This window comes from Pelophylax lessonae (assembly GCF_965119305.1).
Source record: "Pelophylax lessonae genome assembly, chromosome: 7".
NCBI classification, from domain to species: domain Eukaryota; kingdom Metazoa; phylum Chordata; class Amphibia; order Anura; family Ranidae; genus Pelophylax; species Pelophylax lessonae.
This window is the reverse complement of record NC_138774.1, coordinates 44,510,281-44,532,310: the sequence shown is the minus strand read 5'-3', so window position 1 is coordinate 44,532,310 and position 22,030 is coordinate 44,510,281. Positions and strand designations below refer to the sequence as shown.

The 22,030-nt window shown below is 43.5% G+C and overlaps 1 protein-coding gene across 1 annotated transcript in view; it reads right to left on the bottom strand.

The window, feature by feature from the left end:
* Positions 1-22,030, bottom strand: part of TAP1 (transporter 1, ATP binding cassette subfamily B member) — an 895,619-nt gene that overhangs the window by 821,820 nt on the left and 51,769 nt on the right. The gene's annotated exons all lie outside the window — the stretch shown is intronic.

Sequence of the window (22,030 nt, the reverse complement as noted above, 5' to 3'; positions counted from 1 at the left end):
AGTGCAAGTTCCAGGGCTGTCATCCTCATCTGTACTTTGTTACCTAATCAATGGGAATCATGACTTACTAACTATGGATTATTGATTCTCACTGTCTCACTACGTAGTGAGGAATGGACAGAAATGGCAGGGCTTATGTACATGGGTGGTTTGGCTTCGTAATCGGGGGGGGGGGGGAGACATGTGCCCTAGACACCACTTTGAGAGGGGAGTTGCCAGGGGTAGTCAGCATCCAAAAGGGCGGAGAGAACTGGGATGGCACATGTACAGTACAGCCTGGAGTTTGGCAACCCATCAGAACCTAGAGAGGAGGAGCAGCATTTAGTGGAACTGATTTTCCTCCTGCAGCAGCTGAAAGCCCGCTTTTCCTCCTCTACCTCTCACTGGCATTCAGCTGTCGCGGGAGGAAAATACAGGCCATCGGTTTTACTAAATGTCACCCCCCACCACCTCTCCTCACCAGGTCCCCCTTCCTTCTTTTCCCTAGCACCCCTGTGTGCTCCCATGCCTGCAGTTCTACCGGCTCCCCTCCTCTCTTCTCCTGCCTGCTGCTGCGAGGGATGTCTCAAGATGGAGAGTGGGGTAAGGGGCAGGTAAATTACATATTTACCATTCCTTTTGTGAATGAACACAATGAGTGATTGGTATTATTCACTCACTGTGTTCATTCATAACTGAATGAACCAGTGCAGCTGGGGCTGCAGCGAAAGGGACTGGGGAATCTGTCTTCAGTTCCTTTCTCTGTCTCAAAAGTGAGACATCAGGGGTCTGTTTGGACCCCTGATATTTCATCAAAGCTCCAACAGGACTCCTACAAAATAAAATAAAAAATAAAAAAAAATACAATTGTAAAAAATAATTTAAAAAAATAATAAAAAACTACTGACACTGTCAGCTGTCCTACTGACACCATCCTCTTCAGGGGGTGCCCCGGGTAAAAGGGTGTCTAGCTTTGCCATTGCTCGTAAAGAGTAAAAAATCGATGATTTTTGGCGCCCAGCAGGCTGTATGCTGCACCTGTGTCCCCCAGGCACCCCTAAAATGCCCAGTTTTCATGCTGTACAAGCCAATCCACCTGTGTGCATGAACCCTAAGACTGAAACTTCGAATAAACTCAGCAGTGGCAGCTCCCCCACTTCTATCCTGGATTATTCCCTGTTCCTTTAATATTTCAATGATCATTTCTGTCACATCATAACCAACTTTTGAAAATAAACCGTTATTTGTGTCATTGGTCTGTATTTATTGCTTTTGTGCTATAAGAAAAAAGGGGCCTTCTGTAATCTTTCACAGCACTTGTTTTCATGCGTTGAGGTGAGTTTGGTGCGCAAGGCAGAGGGCAACACATTCAAAATAATTGGCTGTAATGCAACTTAAGGGCTTGTTTACATTTTCAATTAGGGGGGCGTAAAACCCTGCGGTTTAGCTATGTTTTTGCCACCCCCCAACGACTCCTTTTTTTGCAGAGGCAGCGGCCTGGGGTGTACACATGCCTCAGTAGTGATGCTTTGCTTCGCAGCCACAGCAGAAATTTTACCCCCTGTTGCACTTAACAGGTGGTACCTCTCTGTAAGTACCCCACAAGCATGCATAACGCTTGAGGTTGCGGCACATTTGTCTGGTATTTAGAAGGTTAAAGCAGGCAGTGAAGAGGAAATACGACACCTCCTGGCTGTCTAATGCTCTCTAAAAAGCAGCGGCGGCACGTCCATTGGGGGCGCATCCATGCGTCCGGCCCCCTAATCTACATGCAGGGGGCCGGACGCATGGATTCCAATGGGTTTTTTTTTTTTTGAAGCACGTGATTAGAGCCAGAGGCTCTAATAGGCTTCAAAAAAGGGTGGGCTCGGGGCGCAGAGCACAGCGCCCTAAACCCACCCAGTTCTGTGACAATAGCGAATGAATATTCGCTATTATCACACTGATTCTCCTCCCAGCTAATCAGGAAGTGGGTCCTGAGACCCGTTTCCCGATTAGCCGAAAGGAGAGGCCATGCTATTGGCCAAGGAGGAGGAGGAGGGAGGAGATGCAGGGGAAGTCGCCACCATCACCGCCACCACTGCCTGCCCTCCACGTCAGTCCAGGGTGAGTGAGCCAGAGACGGGGATGGGGGGTGGTATGGTGTATAAGCTGGTGTGGTCAGGGGCCCATGGAGCACCAGCCGCCACTGCTAAAAAGCTATCTAAATGCAGATCACTCTTCAGAGAGCAAAGCAGGTGTTAACAAGGTCTAACTCATGGATATTTAGGTCCAACTGTCATATCTTTTAGTGTTGTGATGTGCTGCAAAGCAGGTATATTTCTGAATGGTGCTGCATCTCACTAACACACTCATGATCTGCTACTGAGCATTGAATGTGGTTGAGCAATCGCAATTGCAACATGGTTGTGACATATTTTTTGCAAGTCAAAAGTCAAAATTAAAGCTGAACTCCGGGAATTAGACAAAATCTTCCTTTGCAGGGGGGCCCCCTACACTGTAAGACCTAAATGCTCACTTAGTCTTGAGGTGCAGGGATAAGCTGTATTATTGACCTATCCCTTGGTGAGGAAGGCTCCTGCTCTGTTCTCTTCTGCCTGATGCTCCAAGTTGTGGGTGGTTCCTCCTCCCCATCATGTACAGTGCAAGGCTAGTAACTCTGCATTGTATATGGAGGATGCAAGCAGGGTTGACCCTACCATGGGTCCCGCTGGACCCAGATGGAACTTTGAGAAGGGCGGCAAATTAACGTCGAGATTTTTTTTTCAGCAGTTTTGTGTGTCATCCAGGGGCGGCTGCTCCGCTGCCCTGTAAAAAGGCCACCCTGCTGTCCTCTACATGCATAGTCATAGTTGCTGGGCCCGAGGGTGCACCCAATCTAACACCGGCTCTTAAACACCCGAGCACACATGAAGAGCTCGGTACCCACAGGAGAAAGAAAACAATGAAAGATCCCTCACGCCCGGCCTGCCTTCTTCTGCTCTGTTTCATGCGTGAGGCTAGGCACTGAAGACTGTGGGAGCACTGGGAGAGAGGAACAGAAAGGTAATATAAGGTATAAATATCAGTTATAACTTTTAAAAATAAGTTAGTTCTGTGTGACAGGACATAAAGGAAAGGGTGTCCATCCTATTTTCTAGTAGTGGCTGCTGATCTGCTGTATGGCCAAATGTTACATAACCTGTCATGCTCAAAAATCACTATATAGCCCTAGCATTATACTACCCTGGCCTGCCCCTATACTACCCTAGCCTGTCCGTATACTACCCTAGCCTGCCCGTATACTATCCTAGCCTGTCCATATACTACCCTAGCCTGCCCCTATACTACCCTAGCCTGTCCGTATACTATCCTAGCCTGTCCATATACTACCCTAGCCTGCCCCTATATTACTCTAGCCTGTCTGTATACTATCCTAGCCTGTCCATATACTACCCTAGCCTGTCCGTATACTATCCTAGCCTGTCCATATACTACCCTAGCTTGCCCCTATATTACTCTAGCCTGTCCGTATGTCCGTATACTATCCTAGCCTGTCCGTATACTATCCTAGCCTGTACATATACTACCCTAGCCTGTCTGTATACTACCCTAGCCTGCCCCTATATTACTCTAGCCTGTCCGTATACTATCCTAGCCTGTCCGTATACTACCCTAGCATGCCCCTATACTACCCTAGCCTGTCCATATACTACCCTAGCATGCCCCTATACTACCCTAGCATACTACCCTAGCCTGTCTGTATACTAGCCTAGCCTGTCCATATACTACCCTAGCCTGCGGGGAAACTACCCTAGCCTGTCCGTATACTATCCTAGCCTGTCCATATACTACCCTAGCCTGTCTGTATACTACCCTAGCCTGCCCCTCTACTATCCACACACAGGACAGTCGAGTCTGACTCCCGTCAGTGTGTGTTCCCTGGACCCAGCCGCCGAACTTGGAAGCTGTCATTAGCCTGGCACTGCTGTACCAATAAATAGTCCCTTATCGATAATTTGCATTTTTATTCTCGTGGGTGATTGTGTAGGCGGGGCCCCAGTGCACTGCATTGCCTGGGGCCCTTTAATGCTCTTAAGATGGCACTGGTGAAAACCCCAGCAAAGCATGATCAAATTTGCTACAGCAGGGGAAAATATTCCTTTCTGATCCCCCAAGAGGCAATCAGATATTCCCTGGATCAACTTTACCTATAAATATTAGTACCCAATTATATGTACACCCAGGAAAGAATCCAGGTCTTTTTTAACTACCTCCCATCCGCGCTACAGCCTATATACGGCTGCAGCGCGGACTTGAATTTTCGGGAGGCCGTTTTTAAACGGCCTCCCAGTGACACGCCCCCCGCGCGCATCGGGGAGAATCTGTGTCGGCCGTGTCCCTTGGACACAGCCGATCACAGATCGTGGTGAATGGCCAATCACAGCGGCCATTCACCACGTGATCAAGCCGTTCAATGAGAGATGATCTCATATGTAAACATATGAGATCATCTCTCATCGCCGGCGCTCCTTCCTCACACGGAGCCTGCAGTGTGAGGAAGGAGGGGGAGCCTCACAGCGCCGGGGACACACAGCAATGTAATCAGGGCACTGATAACCAGTGCCCTGATTACTAAAGGTAAAAAAAATACACAAATTTCCCCCCCATCAGTGCCCACAGTGCCCGCCATCAGTGCCCCCCATCAATGCCCACAATCAGTGCCCATAGTGCTGCCAGTCAGTGCCCATCAGTGCCTGCTCATCTAGGCACTGACTGGCAGCACTATGGGCACTGATGGTGCTGCCCATCAGTGCTCATCAGTGCCACCCATCAGTGTCCATCAGTGCCATCCGCCAGTGCCCATCAGTGCTGCCTATCAGTGCCCATCAGTGCCACCCATCAGTGCCGCCTCTCAGTGCCCAGCAGTGCCACCACTCAGTGCCGCCTCTCAGTGCCCAGCAGTGCCGCCTATCAGTGCCTATCAGTGCCGCCTATCAGTGCCGCCTATCAATGCCGCCTATCAGTGCTCATCAGTGCGGCATATTAGTACCTCCTCATCAGTGCCCATAAGTGCCACCTCATCAGTGCCCATAAGTGCCTCCTCATCAGTGCCCATCAGTGCAGCCTATCAGTGCCCATCAGTGCCGCCTCATCAGCGCCCTTCAGTGAAGGAGAAAAATTTATTTTCAAAATTTACTCGCAGAAAATAAGAAAAACTTTTTTTTTTTTTCAAAATTTTCTGTCTTTATTCTTTTTTTTTTGTAAAAAATAAAAAACCCAGCGGTGATTAAATACCACCAAAAGAAAGCTCTATTTGTGTGAAAAAAATGATAAAAATTTCATATGGGTACAGTGTAGCATGACCGCGCAATTGTCATTCAAAGTGTGAGAGCGCTGAAAGCTGAAAATTGGCCTTGATGGGAAGGGGGTTTAAGTGCACAGTAGGCAAGTGGTTAAAGCAAGTTACTGAACTGATCAGAACCACCTCTGGAGGAAGTCTATTCCACATTTTCAAAGCTCTTACTGTGAAGAATCCTTTCCGTATTTGGAGATGAAATCTGTTTTCCTCTAGACGTAAAGAGTGCCCCCTTGTCCTCTGTGATGACCTTAAAGTGAACAACTCAACACCAAGTTCACTATATGGACCCCTTATGTATTTATACATGTTGATCATACCCCCCCCTTAACCAGTTCTGGACCGGAAGATTTTCCCCCTTAATGACCAGTCCATTTTTTGCGATTCGGCACTGCGTTACTTTAACAGGAAATTGGGCGGTTGTGCGACGCTGTACCCAAATAAAATTTATGTCCTTTTTTTCCCACAAATAGAGCTTTCGTTTGGTGGTATTTGATCACCTGTGCAATTTTTATTTTTTGCGTTATAAACAAAAAAAGAGCGACAATTCTGTAAAAAAAACAAACAAAAAAAAAACAAAAACAATATTGTTCACATTCTGCTATATAACATCCCCCCCCCCCCCCCCACCCCAAAAAAAAAAAAAAAAAGCAAAAAAGTAAAAATCAAATTTTCATCCTTTTAGGCCAATTTGTGTTCTGCTACATATTTTTGGTAAAAAAAAAAATCGCAATAAGCGTATTTTGATTGGTTTGCGCAAAAGTTAGGGGAATGGAAGGGGAAAAAAACAGCGTGGGGTTCCCCCCCAAGATGCATTCCAAACCCTAAGGGCCTGGTTTGGATCCTGGGGGGGACCCCCATGCCATTTTTTTTCCCATTTCGGCGTGGAGTTCCCCCTCAAGATTCTCAGAGAGCAAGTCGCACCGCAAGTCAGATCATCCTGATCCGATTAGCGATGCGCCTTCCATTCGAATCAATAGGCTCCCATAGGGAACCATTGATATTCACATTAAAAAAAAAAAAAAACGTATAACATGGCTTAACGCTGTATAGGCAACGTTAATCAGCCTTTAGCAGCGTCAGACGTTTTTACAGCTTGACACTGCAGCTCCAGAACGCACTGGTCCTGGTTTTTTTTTTTTGCAGCTTAAAAACGCCTATGCCACTTGGAGCTCCTAAAAGCTCTGTGTGTGCACGAGGCCATAAAATAACATGGAGGGGCGTTTTTAAGCTGCAATAACAGCAGCTGCAAAAACGCCCTGTGTGCATGAGTCCTTCCTTATAGCTGAGCTCCTCCATGCCTCTTATCAGTTTGGTTGCCCTTCTCTGCACTTTCTCCAGTTCCCTGATATCCTTTTTGAGAACTGGTGCCCAAAACTGAACTGCATATTCCAGATTAGACCTTATAAATTATTTATACAGGGGCAAAATGATATCTCTCTCTCTGGAGTCCATGCCTCTCTTCATACAACAAAGGACTTTGCTCACTATGGTTACAAGGATTAAAACTGTTTGTTGTAGCTGCACCTTTACTGTACTTCATTTTATTATACTTCATATCTAAGCAAGCAAAGTTGTAATAAAAATGTTTACAGACAAATATCAGTTGTCCGGAGGGGGTTTCCAGAATCCAGGCATCAAACAACCTGCTCAGTTTGCTGTCGGTTATCTGCCTGTCTGCAGGAAATCACGTGACTTTCTTGGCAGGCCAAAGGCTTACCCTGAACACGGCTGATTTCTCGGAAATCATCAAAGACTACAGTTGGTCATGCAGCGCTTTCATTGTACTTCAGAAAATCCCTGCGCTGGGAGAGAGGACAGAATGAGATCTAATAGGCAGGGGGACGAGGAAATGAAGAATATAATGTGTCAGCTCCAAACACTTTCATTTTGTTTTGTTTGGGTGGGGAGGGGAAGGTTTTACTGCTTTTATTTCTGGTTTTGTACTATTGTGACTGTGTGAGCCATGTGAAAAGAAGTGAGAAAACTTAAAGAGTAACTCCACTTTTGTTGAGAAAAAAAAATTCCCCTCTGGGTGATCTCTGTACATTACAAGGATTTTAACCGGTTGCTGACTGCCTGCTGCTTTTTTTCTGCGGCAGTGCGGCCCTCCTGCGTAGGTCTACATCGGTCGTGCACTGGCAGCTAGGGGCATACTTGCCAACTGTCCCGTTTTTGCCGGCACAGTCCCGGGAAATAGCAGCCTGTCCCGGGTCATTCTCATTGTACCGGCAATGTACTTATTTACACTTTGCACTTTATTTATATTTACAGATTACATTTTGTGTACAGTCACACCTGAGCACATTTCACACTTTAGAATTGCAGGGAATTGTGATGAGAACTTTAAACTTTAGGCAGAAGTATGCAGCTGAATGGGAGAATTATTCCAACTCTGCTACTTTGGTCTCAAGTTTAAAATTCTCTTTTCAATGTATTGTATTTCTCTCTTTAGTGAGTAGACCCTATAATCTGATGATAAGTAGGCGGAGATTAATTATGTGGAGTGGGCGGAGCTTCACGCAAGTGGGTGTGGTAAGTAATTGATAGCTGTGCTGCAAAACGTCCCTGGAATTTTTTTTTCAAATGTTGGCAACTATGTAGCGGGCGCAAAGAAAATAATCAGCGCAAATATGTAAATAAATTAACCACTTAAGCCCCGGAAGATTTTACCCCCATTCCGACCAGGGGGTATTTTGCGATTCGGCACTGCGTGAATTTAACGCACAATTGCGCGGTCGTGCGACGCTGTACCTAAACGAATTTGACGTCCTTTTTTTCCCACAAACAGAGCTTTCTTTTGGTGGTATTTGATCACCTGTGCGATTTTTTGATCACGCGCTATAAACAAAAAAAGAGCGTCAATTTTGCAAAAATAGCAATATTTTTCACATTTTTTTATATGAAATTCCCCCCAAAAAAAATGTAAAAATCAAAATTTTTAAAAATTTTCGGCCAATTTATTTTATGCTACCTATGTTTGGTAAAAAAAATCGCAAAAAGCGTATTTTGATTGGTTTGCGCAAAAGTTATCGCGTTTACTAACAAAGGGAAAGATTTTTGTCATTTTTGTTGTTTTTTTTTTTAACGCGTAATGGCGGCGATCTGCGATTTTTTTTGCGGTACTGCGACATTGCGGCGGACAGATCGGACCCTTGACTGACATTTTTGACACTTTTGGGGTTACCAGTGACATTTCTACAGTAATCAGTGCTATACATATGCACTGTTACTGTAAAAATACACTGGTAGTGAAGGGGTTAACTTTATTTGGAAGGGAGGGGCTGTGTGTGTCCCTAGGGGCGTGGTTTCTACTGTGATTGGCTGTGGCTCTAGCTGTAAGGACACTGATCAACGGATCTACATACCAGATCCGTTTTATCAGTGTCTTTGCAGCGAGGAGAATGACAGGCAGTTTGTTTACACAGGCTGCCTGACATTCTCCCTCTCCCCCGACGATCGCCGAGTGACCGGCGGACATCGGGTCCGCTGGTCACACGCGCGGGGGGGTCCGTGACCACGCGGGAGCGGGAGCGCGCCCCGGGGGGCGCGCGCTCGCTCCCTAGACCCTCACAAGCAAACAACGTAGCCCTACGTTAGTTTGCCTGTGAGGGGCTGACCGCCGACGTAGATAGTCGTGCGGCGGTCGGCAAGTGGTTAAATATAAATGCACATAAAGTGATGCTGTGCTAAGACCCAATTCAAATTGGGACTAAAAATAAAATAAAATAAAATAAAAATAAAATTAAAATAAAATACTATGTAATTATACAGCAGCTATATTGAAACTCCCTCACTTGTGGGAGTAGACAAGTAAAATAACATTATAAATAAATACAGCGCTATATACAATTATAAATAAAGTGACAGTGTGCGTCAAAATATATATATAGATATATATATCTATATATATAGATATATATATCTCATAAAGTGCAATATGTCAAGTGTCCATAAGGTGCAATTCAAAATAAAGTGCACGAGTGTATTGGACTCTTTATGCACTTTATTTTGAATTGCACCTTATGGACACTTATGGACACTTGTAGGGGGCGCGCTCCTGCCCCCACTGGCGATCGCTCCCCGATCGGAGAGATGAATGGTCAACTTTTGTAAACACAACTGACCGTTCTTCTCCCTGGAATGATCATAGAGCGACTGTGATCCTTCTATATAGGATTACAGATCTCTGTGATCATTTCAGAAGCCACACCCCCCCCCCCACACAGTTAGAATCACTCCCCTAGGTTCACATTTAAACCCTTGATCACCCACAATGTTAACCCCTTCCCTGCCAGTGTCATTAGTACAGTAACAGTGCATATTTATAATATACATATACTAAATCTTTCCCGTAGTTAGTAAACGCAATAACTTTTGCACAAACCAATCAAAAGACGCTTATCGCGATTTTTTTTTTACCAAAAATATGTAGCAGAAAACAAATTGGCCTAAAATGTTAAAAAAGTTTGATTTTTAAAGAATTTTTTTGAGAATGTTATATAGCAGAATGTGAAAAATATTATTATTATTATTTTTTTTTCAGAATTGTCGCACAGTTTTTGTTTATAGCGCAAAAAAATAAAAATCACACAGGTGATCAAACACCACCAAAAGAAAGCTTTATTTGTCGGGGAAAAAAGGACATCAATTTTATTTGGGTACAGCGTTGCACGACCGCACAATTGTCCGTTAGAATAACGCAGTGCCGAATCGCAAAATATGGCCTGGTCATTAAAGGGGGAAAATCTTCCGGTCCAGAAGTGGTTAACAAACTTTGTTGCAGATTCATTCCTTTTGTTATTCTGAAGAAATTCCTATTTGTTCCTCTGTGCTGAGTGGGTCAAACGGAAGTGGTTTCATAATTATCTATCAGCTGTGGCAGCTGCAGATCACTAGTGAGGAAAGCTGCTGGGCCTGCATCCCTTTAGACGTGTTCCTATTGGGAGTATCTCACCAAGAATGACATTTTTGTTGCAGGGGATGCCAGAAATCTGACTTGTATCTTAGGCAGACTTCTGGGAAAATTGGTGAGCCAATCACACAAGCAGGAAATGAGGGTGTGGTCAGTATACATTCTGTGTACAGAACACCTCCAGGCGGCCATATTGCATTTTCAGAAAATTACAGCGGCTGCAGATTGAAAAGGAAAGGTATCTTTTTAATAACATTCAATTACAATATGATTTGTGCTGCAATTGTATACACTATATTGTTTTTTCTGTATTTGCTATTTTGTTTCCCCACAAAAGTGGAATTACCCTTTAAATTACTGAATTAAAACAACACTAAACTTGGATTTAGGCCCTTTTCACACTTGTGCGACTTGTCCTGCGACTTGGAACTGCAAAGTCACATGACAAGTCATACCCCATGATTTCCAATGAGTACCGTTCATATCTGCGATCTGGGACCCTTAAAGTGGGGTCTCTGCACTACTTTGGTCTGACTTTGATGCGACCTGAGGCCCATAGACCTCAACATTACACAGGCATTGCTTCAAGTCATGTCGAAGTCACGCCGCAAATTCACTTCAGATTTGGTGGCTGCATTTGTTTTATTTTTTAGCCTTTTTTTCCCTTTATTTTCATCTGGTAATCTGGCCAGTAAGGCTCCATTCACACCTGAGCGTATGTATTTACTGGCATTTTTCGGGCATTTCTAAAGCTTATTTTTTCAGCTTTTTTTTTTTTTAAAGAGTTTTAGAAGCGTATTACAAGCGTTTTACAGCTTCAGCCGTTTTTGTCTATCCAATAGAAAGAACTGGGGGGGGGGGGGTGGGATCTGGAGAAGGAGATGAGAGGAAATTAGGGGTGGAGAGATGCTATTTGAGCATTTTGCAAGCATTTGTTGAGCGTTTTTCTGCTCAAGTCAGGCGTTTCTATTAACCACTTCAGCTCCGGAAGGTTTTACCCCCTTAATGACCTAGCCATTTTTTGCGATTTGGCATGGTGTTGCTTTAATTGACAATTGCGTTGTGTGACGCTGTACCCACTGGTGTATTTAGGTTTTGTGCTGCCCTAGGCCTGACTAAATTGGGCACCCCCTAATTTAAATATGACCCACCCCTTCCTGTAAAGGCCGCACCCCTTCCTTTTTATGATCCGCCCTGTTGTCTGTAAACCATAGACCACAACCACAGTCTATCAGTGCCCATAAGTTCAGCCCCATCAGCGCCCATCAGGTCTTTTGTTCTCAGAGAATAGGTGCAGGAACTCCCCCTTTCTGAGTCACCCCTTGTCCCTGCCCCCTACCAACCTCCGAGCACCATGCCTTGGTTCCACCCCCTACCCACGTTCAAGTATCGCCCCTTTTAGAGAATACAGAACCAAGTATCATTCTGTGATACCAAATAACTTGTATGGAATTTTTTAATGATAAGTAGAAAAGCAGCAAAATAGATCCCATGCAGCCAGCAACAATAAATCCTCCATACAACAATGCCTCCCCTCAATAAGAAAAATCCACCTCAACAACAATAGAACCCCAGCAGCAACAACAGATCTCCCAGCAGCCAACAACAATAGACCTCTCTCTCAACAATGGATCCCGCCCAGCAACAACTAATGCCCCAGGAATATAAGACCCCTCCCATCAACAATAGACCCCCACACAAAAATAGATCCCTACTAGCAACAATAGATCCCTCAGCAACAATATATCCTCCATACAACAATGCCTCCCCCCAAAACAAAAATCCACCCAGTAACAATAGACCCCCAACAGCAACAACAGATATATCAGCAGCCAGCATCAATAGACCCTCCAGCAGCCAGCAAAAATAAACCTCTCTCTCAATAGTGGATCCCGCCCAGCGACAACTGATGCCCCAGGAATATAAGACCCTTCCCATCAACAATAGACCCCCACACAAAAATAGATCCCTACTAGCAACAATAGATCCCCCAGCAGCCATCATCAATAGACCCTCCAGCACATCCCAGCACCCCTTGCCATTACATACTTTCAGTACTGAAGGTGCTGGAACCGCGTTCCCCCTGAAAAAAAGGGCATTGATGTCACCAGGATTCTGCCCCGATGCTGCAGGGCAGTGAATGACCTGACCAGCAGCTGGTTGGACTAGAAAATAACACGACTTCCACGTTCTCATGGAAATAAGTTTGGAGGATTCCAGATCTTATCTCTCTCTGCAACGTTCAAGTGGGCCAACTGCATCAAAGTGATTACTCTCTGGCCAGTCCCTACTCTACTCTGCAAAATGCCAATTACTTACTTGCTTATATTGTACTTTAATGGACATATGGGCAGACTCAGTTTAGCTGTTTGCCCATTGGAAGAGAGAAAATGCTATCCAATAGGAACATAGACAATAATAGAACATTTTTATCAAGTAGAAGGGGGAAAGGTGAGAACATCTGTCGGACTTTATTGCTGTCATTGTCTTTGCTGGGGAGCTCTCCTCACTTCCTGAGTCATTACCAGGGCTGGAAGTGAAGTAAAATCCCACCAACATGACACAGATGAGATTACTTACCTTGCTGCTCTTGAGCGCTCTATTGGTTAACCTTTGACGGCCATTTTCCAAGTGGGGATTTGCTGGTTATAGAGCTCAGATATTATGATAGCAAATATTGTCAAAACGTATTATTGTACAACCCCTCAAAGTAATATTTGTAATTGTATAAGTTTACCTGACATTCTCTTCTTTCTGTATTTCAGTAAATATATATTCCTTGATATTGCATCATCCTATGCCCCCGACGAAGCGGATCACCGGAAAACATGTTGGGTATTTGGGCACATGCTCACTAGAAGTCCCGGCAATTGAGCTGTCATTGACAGGCTTGCCTCTGGTGTGGATTTCCAGCTAAACAATGTAATGTTATATGGCCTTCTTTGCGTGTTTGTCATCACACGCTTTGTTCTTATGATCTAAAGATACCCCCTCATTTTTTGTATGTGTATTTTTAAACCTTATATTGTAATAAAAATTGTATATTTTTTATCGGTCTATGTATTTCTATTGGTCTTAGACTGTACCACTAAAATCCCGCCCCTGGCCCCATATTGTGCTTTTTTTGAACACACAGATGTCAATAAAAACATGACAGGGCTATTTCCACCCCCTACCCTCCTAAAACCCCCCAAAAATATTTTTGCTGGAGTTGGCTTTGAAGCTACTTATATGCGTAAATGGTAGGAGTGTGCTCCCAGCATAGAGACAGACTGACCTGGGTCCTGTACCAACAATCAGGAACCGCGAGGTCTGGTTCCTGGTCACCTGATCAATGTGCTAGTCTCTGATTGGCTATCACAGTAATCAGTCACTTTATAGCCCATGTTTTTTTTTTTTCTCCTCTTGAATGGAGAAAAAGATACATTGTATTACCTACTAGATACAACATATAATACATTGTATCACTTGCTAGATACATTATACGTATAATACATTGTATCTTTTTCTCCTTGCTAGAGGAGAAAGCTGTAAACAAAAAATAATAAATATAAGAAAAAATGAGGAAATAATAGCTAGATCAAGGTTTGATCTAGGTCAGTGTTAGGGTTAGGGTCAGGATCAAAGGTCAAGGTCAGTGTTAAAGGTTGAAGTCTGAAGTAAGGGTCAGTGTATTTTAGGTAGGATTTAAAAAAAAAAATGTAATTCGTATCAGTGTCATGTAGTGTCAGTGAGTTTTAGCTAGAATTTAAAAAAAAAAAAAGCAAAATGTGCACTAAGATTTCTGGGCTATTTTACAGGTACAATCAAAAATGAACATACAAATATGTGGTATCGCTGCGATCGCCAGGAGTAGGACGATTTATTGTGTGTTGTTTCTTTGGTGGTAGGCTATGGCAATAGCAAGAAATACACAAATACTTTTTAAAAAAATGTGTTTATTTTTATTGTTTTTTTTTTTTTTTTTACTATTTTTCACCAGTTTTCTTTTGATATTAAGTCCCGGTTCACACTTGTGCGATGCGGGAAGGCTGCGAATTCGCAGCCTGTTTCCACATCGCAAACGCACATCTGGCAGTTCACACTGCCATATGCGATACGCTGGGGGTGTCAATGAAATGTTAACGACACCCCCAGTTTGACTGCATATCGCAGTGCGATCTGACAGTTCTCACAGGATCGGATCGCACAAGTGTGAACCACTGTGCGATCCGATCCTGATGCGGCTGAAAAAAAGGATCATGTGCAACTTTTGTGCGGGTGCGGTGCGAATTTAGCCATACAAAGTGTATGGCTGAATTCGCACTGCACATCCGATCGCATGTAATGAAGGAGCAGTGCGCTCCGAATTACATGCGATCGCCGGCGCACACGCTATAGTGTGAACCGGCACTAAAAAAAAAAAAATCAGGAGATATTTGTTACCATTTACCACCAAAAGAAAGCTAAATTTTTTTTTTTAAAAAAAAAAAAAGGTATAAATCACCTGGATGCACAAATTAGCTGTGATATGTACAGTTTTACTAATACATGTCAGAGTTGCACAATTTTTGTCTTACCCTCCGTCATGAAGGGGTTAAGGATGGGTTTACACTAGGGATGGGCCGAACTCCCGAACAGGGGAAATGTTCTAACCCGAAGGTGGAAGCCCATTGAAGTCTATGGGTGCCGAACAGAAAAAAACAAGAGTTCCCAAAATGGTATGGGGGTCTAAGTACTGCCCTGGGGGACATCAATGAAAAATGTTTTTTTAAAACAATCGTTATTTCAGGAGCGGTGATTTTAATGATGCTTAGGCCCCTTTCACACATACGGTCCGTTTGTCCGTTTTTCATCCATCCGTTGACGGATGAAGAACGGACATCAATGCATCTCTATGTAAAAACGGATGACAATGGATGATCATCGGTTAACATCCGTTTTCATCCGCTTCAGTCAATGTCCGTTTTTTGGAACAGATGAATGCCCTATTTTTCATCCGTCAAAAAAACAGATTGGACGAAAAACGGATGTAAACGGACAAATGGTCCATTTTTGCATTGGTAGTGGATGTAAAAAAAATGAATGAAAAACTGATGAAAAAAACAGATGAAAAAACAGATGAAAAACGGATGAAAAATGGATGAAAAATTGATGAAAAATTGATGAAAAACTGATACATTGTGACGTGACTGAACTGATGAACTGAACGGACTGCATGTGTGAAAGTGCAATGAAAAAAAATGAAAAATTCCTTTAACTATGGTGGGTGGGGGGTCCCCTTAATGTGCCTGTAAAGTGGCGCATGTGTAGCATGCATAAAACATGCTATAGCAAAAATGACTTTTCTAAGGCCCCTTTCACACGGTCCGCATTCCGTTGTGGACCATGCTCTGCTCAACGGGGATCGATCCACCGATCCCCGCTGAGCCGGTGGATGACAGCTCCATCTCCGCTCTGTGTGCGGAGAGGGAGGTGTCAGAGCCCCCGCTGCTCTCTATGGGGAATCGGATGAGAGCGGACCGCCTGTCCACTCTCATCCGATCCCATCCGATCCCCAGGACGGATGGAAAATAGGGTTTCCATCCGTCCGGATTTCACAGACAGGATTGGATGCGGATGGCAGCTGGTGTCAGCGGACTTATCACCGCTAACATCCGCTGCTCCATAGGGCTGAATGGGGCATCCGATCAAATCCGCCTAAAAAACTGACAGGCGGATCTGATCGGACCGCCCGTGTGAAAGAGCCCTAAAGAAAAAAAAAATCCCATTTAAAATGACTGGCGGTGACAATTGCTGGCACCCGGCTATTGAAAAACAAAGAAAAAAACAGTGTGAGGTCCCCTCCCCCCTAGTTCATACCAGACCCTTTTGGGGGGGGGGGGGGGCTCCATGCTGTTTTTTTTTAATTTTGGCATGCCAATTTTTTCTTCTTTTTTTTTTTTTTTTTTACCTGCATTTTTAGTTTTTTTTATTCAGCTATCAGTGGGGAAACCCATTGACAGCTGATGACTCATCGGTTGCTAAGGACACTGCAGCCGGCTTCCTGGCCCCGCTATTTTACAACAAGCTTACACTGTGCCCTGATTGGGCAAAGCTTTGATGCAGCGCTCAGTGCATTGCAGGTTGTTCGTCGGGGCGAACACCCTGCAAATTTGGGTGTTCGGCGAACGACCGTACAGGTAAATGTTTGTCCCGAACTCATGCTTGGGCCGAACCGTTTGCCCATCCCTAGTTTATACTGTTGGGTTGCAGGTACACACGATGCCATGCTCATTACTGTGTGTATTACTGTAGTGCACTGCTATGTATTAAAGGGTAACTCCACTTTCGTAGGGAAAAAAAAGCAAAGAAAAGCGTATACAATTGTGACACAAATCATATTGTAATTGAATGTTATTTAAAATTACCTTTTCTTTTCAATCTGCAGCTCTGTAATTTTCTATAAATGCAATATGGCCGCCTGGAGCTGTTCTGTACACAGAATGTATACTGACCACACCCCAGAAACATCATTTCCTGCTTGTGTGATTGACTCACTGATTTTCCCAGAAGTCTGCTTTAGATACAAGTCCGATTTCTGGCATCCCCTGCAACAAAAATTTCATTTTTGGTGAGATACTCCCAATAGGAACACATCTAAACGGATGCAGACCCAGCAGATTTCCTCATTAGTGCTCTGCAGCTGCCACAGCTGATAGATAATTATGAAACCACTCCCATTAGACCCACTCAGCACAGAGGGACAAACATGGATTTCTTCAGAATAACAAAAGTTAGGAATCTGCAACAAAGTTTGTTATAATCCTTGCAATGTAGAGAGATCACCCAGAGGGGAATGTTTTTTTCTCCTTTTACTGCCACTGACACAGGTTGGTGGCAGCGAGGAGGTTTTACACACACCATCAGCTCTTTCTATCTGTATGGGTGTGTGGGATGGGTTAACTGAGAATGATAGATGTTGCATTCAGTTGCACCAATTTCCGTCTGTAGACACAGAATCCTTTGTGGTAAAGCAACAGCCCTCTGCTCAGATCACCTCTTTACCCAAGTCATGTTCTGGCTTTGAGTATAGAAACCATAGACAGAAATGACACAGCAAACACACCAAGAAAAACAAAAATGACGTTTTTTTTTTTTTCAGTTGGGTTTTGAGATTAGACATTTATAATTTCATTGCTAAAAATAAAGATTTGTTTCCTTGTGTTAAAACTTTGTGAAAGGAAGCGAATGTGTAAATACTGCCATACAAGGCCCAATCGGCCAATATCACCATCCGTGCTATCAACAGTCTATTGCACAACTGTCAACCTGGCAGCTATCCAGATGTTGCGGAACTACAAGTCCCATGATGTATTCAAGGCAAACAGTTACAAGCATGACTCCCACAGTCAAAGGCACGATGGGACTTGTAGTTCCGCAACAGCTTGAAGGACCACCCGTTTGACACCACTGGTCTATTGTATTCAGGGTGCCATGGCCGATCTGTCCACAGGACTGTACATTGCCAATGACGGTCACCTTGTAAGTAACAATATGGATGGATAGCAATTTCCTCCCTTTTAATTTGAATGTATGCAATTTTAGTCGACCAATAGATTATTGGAACAGAGTTTTTGGCATCCGCTCCTGAAGAGTTCTATTAAACCATGAAACGCGTAGAGCTACAAGAATGTCATCACTTTTTCAACCATAGAGGACTCCTTCACTACTTAATCGTTTTTTAATGTTTACTTACCTTTTGAATGTTTATTATATTTTTATATACACGATACAAATTAGGTCCATGACTGCTGCAGCAAGTTGATGATTCAGCATTCATTGCCATGTTGTAAGATTATGCAGATTATCTATAGTACGGCAACAATGGAATAATTATGGACTGTGTGGTCTATACGGAGTGCCATTAGTCCCTATACTCTTGATATATACAGTGCCTTGCGAAAGTATTCGGCCCCCTTGAACTTTGTGACCTTTTGACACATTTCAGGCTTCAAACATAAAGATATAAAACTGTAATTTTTTGTGAAGAATCAACAACAAGTGGGACACAATCATGAAGTGAAACAAAATGTATTGGATATTTCAAACTTTGTTAACAAATAAAAAGCTGAAAAATTGGGAGTACAAAATTATTCAGCCCCCTTACTTTCAGTGCAGCAAACTCTCTCCAGAAGTTCAGTGAGGATCTCTGAATGATCCAATGTTGACCTAAATGACTAATGATGATAAATAGAATCCACCTTGTGTAATCAAGTCTCCGTATAAATGCACCTGCACTGTGATAGTCTCAGAGGTCTGTTTAAAGCGCAGAGAACATCATGAAGAACAAGGAACACACCAGGCAGGTCCGAGATACTGTTGTGGAGAAGTTTAAAGCCGGATTTGGATACAAAAAGATTTCCCAAGCTTTAAACATCCCAAGGAGCACTGTGCAATCGATAATATTGAAATGGAAGGAGTATCAGACCACTGCAAATCTACGAAGACCTGGCCGTCCCTCTAAACTTTCAGCTCATACAAGAAGAAGACTGATCAGAGATGCAGCCAAGAGGCCCATGATCACTCTGGATGAACTGCAGAGATCTACAGCTGAGGTGGGAGACTCTGTCCATAGGACAACAATCAGTCGTATACTGCACAAATCTGGCCTTTATGGAAGAGTGGCAAGAAGAAAGCCATTCCTTAAAGATATCCATAAAAAGTGTCATTTAAAGTTTGCCACAAGCCACCTGGGAGACACATCAAACATGTGGAAGAAGGTGCTCTGGTCAGATGAAACCAAAATCAAACTTTTTGGCAACAATGCAAAACGTTATGTTTGGCGTAAAAGCAACACAGCTCATCACCCGGAACACACCATTCCCACTGTCAAACATGGTGGTGGCAGCATCATGGTTTGGGCCTGCTTTTCTTCAGCAGGGACAGGGAAGATGGTTAAAATTGATGGGAAGATGGATGGAGCCAAATACAGGACCATTCTGGAAGAAAACCTGATGGAGTCTGCAAAAGACCTGAGACTGGGAGGGAGATTTGTCTTCCAACAAGACAATGATCCAAAACATAAAGAAAAATCTACAATGGAATGGTTCACAAATAAACATATCCAGGTGTTAGAATGGCCAAGTCAAAGTCCAGACCTGAATCTAATCGAGAATCTGTGGAAGAACTGAAAACTGCTGTTCACAAACGCTCTCCATCCAACCTCACTGAGCTCGAGCTGTTTTGCAAGGAGGAATGGGCAAAAATCTCAGTCTCTCGATGTGCAAAACTGATAGAGACATACCCCAAGCGACTTACAGCTGTAATCGCAGCAAAAGGTGGCGCTACAAAGTATTAACTTAAGGGGGCTGAATAATTTTGCACGCCCAATTTTTCAGTTTTTTATTTGTTAAAAAAGTTTGAAATATCCAATAAATTTCCTTCCACTTCATGATTGTGTCCCACTTATCGTTGATTCTTCAAAAAAAATCACAGTTTTATATCTTTATGTTTGAAGCTTGAAATGTGGCAAAAGGTTGAAAAGTTCAAGGGGGCCGAATACTTTCGCAAGGCACTGTACATACAATTTGTGTACCTGCACATATATCAGACTGACCCAAGTGTTTTGATTGTGTTGTTTATACATGAATGGCTGTTTCACATGTTGTACTTTATTATTTGCTGGTGTATAGCAATAAAATGTTTCTATTGCTCATGTTTCCCAGCGTTCTGGTTTCCAACTCATCTAAAGTCCCAAATCTTTTCCTCTATTCTAGGCGATCTGATAGGACGCAGTCCCTGTCTGGCTGATAATCTCAAACCTGGTTCAGTTGCTTTCTGTTCTGTTTTAAATGCCGCTTTATGCATTAATATAGTGCCTTAAGCCGGCCATAGACAGTTCGAATGGATTTGAACCATGTATGGGAAGGCTGAATGTACCCAAGTTGATCTGTCGATCAACTTGGGTACAAACAGCCTGCCAGATTTTGCTTGCGATTATTGCTAGCCGCTGTTATAGCGGCTAGCAATAATCATTGTGTTCTCCGGCAGTGGGGATTCCCCCATCAACACTGAGCAAATCGATAGAAAGAAATTTGATCTGTCTGCGGCCAGCATTAGGCCTTAGACCCAGTCTAAGATAGTAATATTATATGAATAAACAGATGTAAAATTAATACAGAAATAACAAAAATTATAATAAATAATAAATTAATAAAAAATGAATAGCATGTAATAATACATAAATAATAATTAACCCCTAACCTTATAGCGGAGTTCCACCCAGTGCACATTTTTGTTAAAAAAAATACCCCCGGGACAGTCAGGGCTAGTACATTCCACAATGGCTAGCCTCTGATCTGTCCCGGGTTGCACTTACCTTTTAGGAGAAATACTTACCTTGAAAAAGTATTCTCCAGCGCTGCCATCTCAGGTGTGGGCAGCTTGAAGCCAGCGCGATCCTCTTCGGCGTCCTCTTCCTTCTTCTTCGGTCCCACGATGCACTGCACCGGCCCCGACGTCACTTCCGGTGCGCGCGCGTCATCCCTCCACAGCTTCTGGGCGTGCCCAGAAGCTGTTTAGAAGGGAATGACGCGCGCGTGCTGGAACTGACGTCGGGGCCGGTGCAGGCGCAATGATTCCTGGGAGCGATGACGTTCAGCTCCCAGGAATCATTGCAAAATCCAGGAAGTGACGAATCGCCGCGGCCACCGAGGGGAGGAAGAAGGAAGTAAGGTAAGTATATTTTCTCTACAAGGTAAGTAAAAAAAAAAAAAAAATTGCGATTATCCATTTGTTTTTCAGGTGACCCGGAGCGAGAAAATGGAGGTAAGTATAAAATTAGGGAGTGACTCCACTTTAACAAAATTAAAAATAGATGATGATGATGATTATTTTTATTATTATGAATAATAATAATAAAAAAAAATAATTATACATAAACACCCAACCCCCAAAAAATAAATTACTTTTACTATAATAAAATTATTTATTTATTTTTCTATTAGGGTGTTTATATATTTATTATTATTATTTTTTTTTTCAAATATAACTTTATTGAGACACAGAGGAGAGTACAGCAAGGTAAAATGAATACATCCAAGGAATACAAAATAGAAGAAACAAATTGTACATGGTATATAGTGTTCAGCCTCCACACTCCGGGAAGCATGGGTGTGGACATTAAGACAAGACGGAAGCTTAGATATTCCAGAGTTCCCAGGTCTTATGTTATTGTTCCCGCTTACATTGTTAAGTCAGTACCAGGTCCTCCATCTTGCTGATAGCCTCGACCCTCTGCTGCCAATCCGCCACTGTAGGGGGGTATTGGCTTTTCCACAGTAAAGGAATGCACGCCTTGGCTGCATTGAGCAGGTGATGCACAATAGATTTTCTGCATCTCTATACAGGGATATCCGAGACATGGAGTAGGAAGAAGGCCGGATCATCCGGTATAACATTCTGTGAATTTCTAAACAATAGATTTGACCCCCGTCCAAAATGCTGATAGCTTCGGGCAAGACCACAAGATGTGGAGCAGCATCCCACTATCCCCACCACAGAACCAGCACTTCGCCGTCGTGTTCGGGAAAACTTTATGCAGTTTGTGGGGTGTGTAGTACCACCTGGTTAGCAACTTGAAGTTAGTCTCCTGGATTTTGGTGCATATAGAGGATTTAAGGGAGAGCGAAATTATGTTTTGTATTTGCATCGGCGTGAAAGTATGATTTAAGTCAGCCCCCGTTTAGTCAGGCATGGTAAAGGAGGCCTGTCTGTCGGGGTAGTCAGTAGACTGTACATTAGAGAAAGCACATGCTGAAGAACCCCCGTCTTCGAAC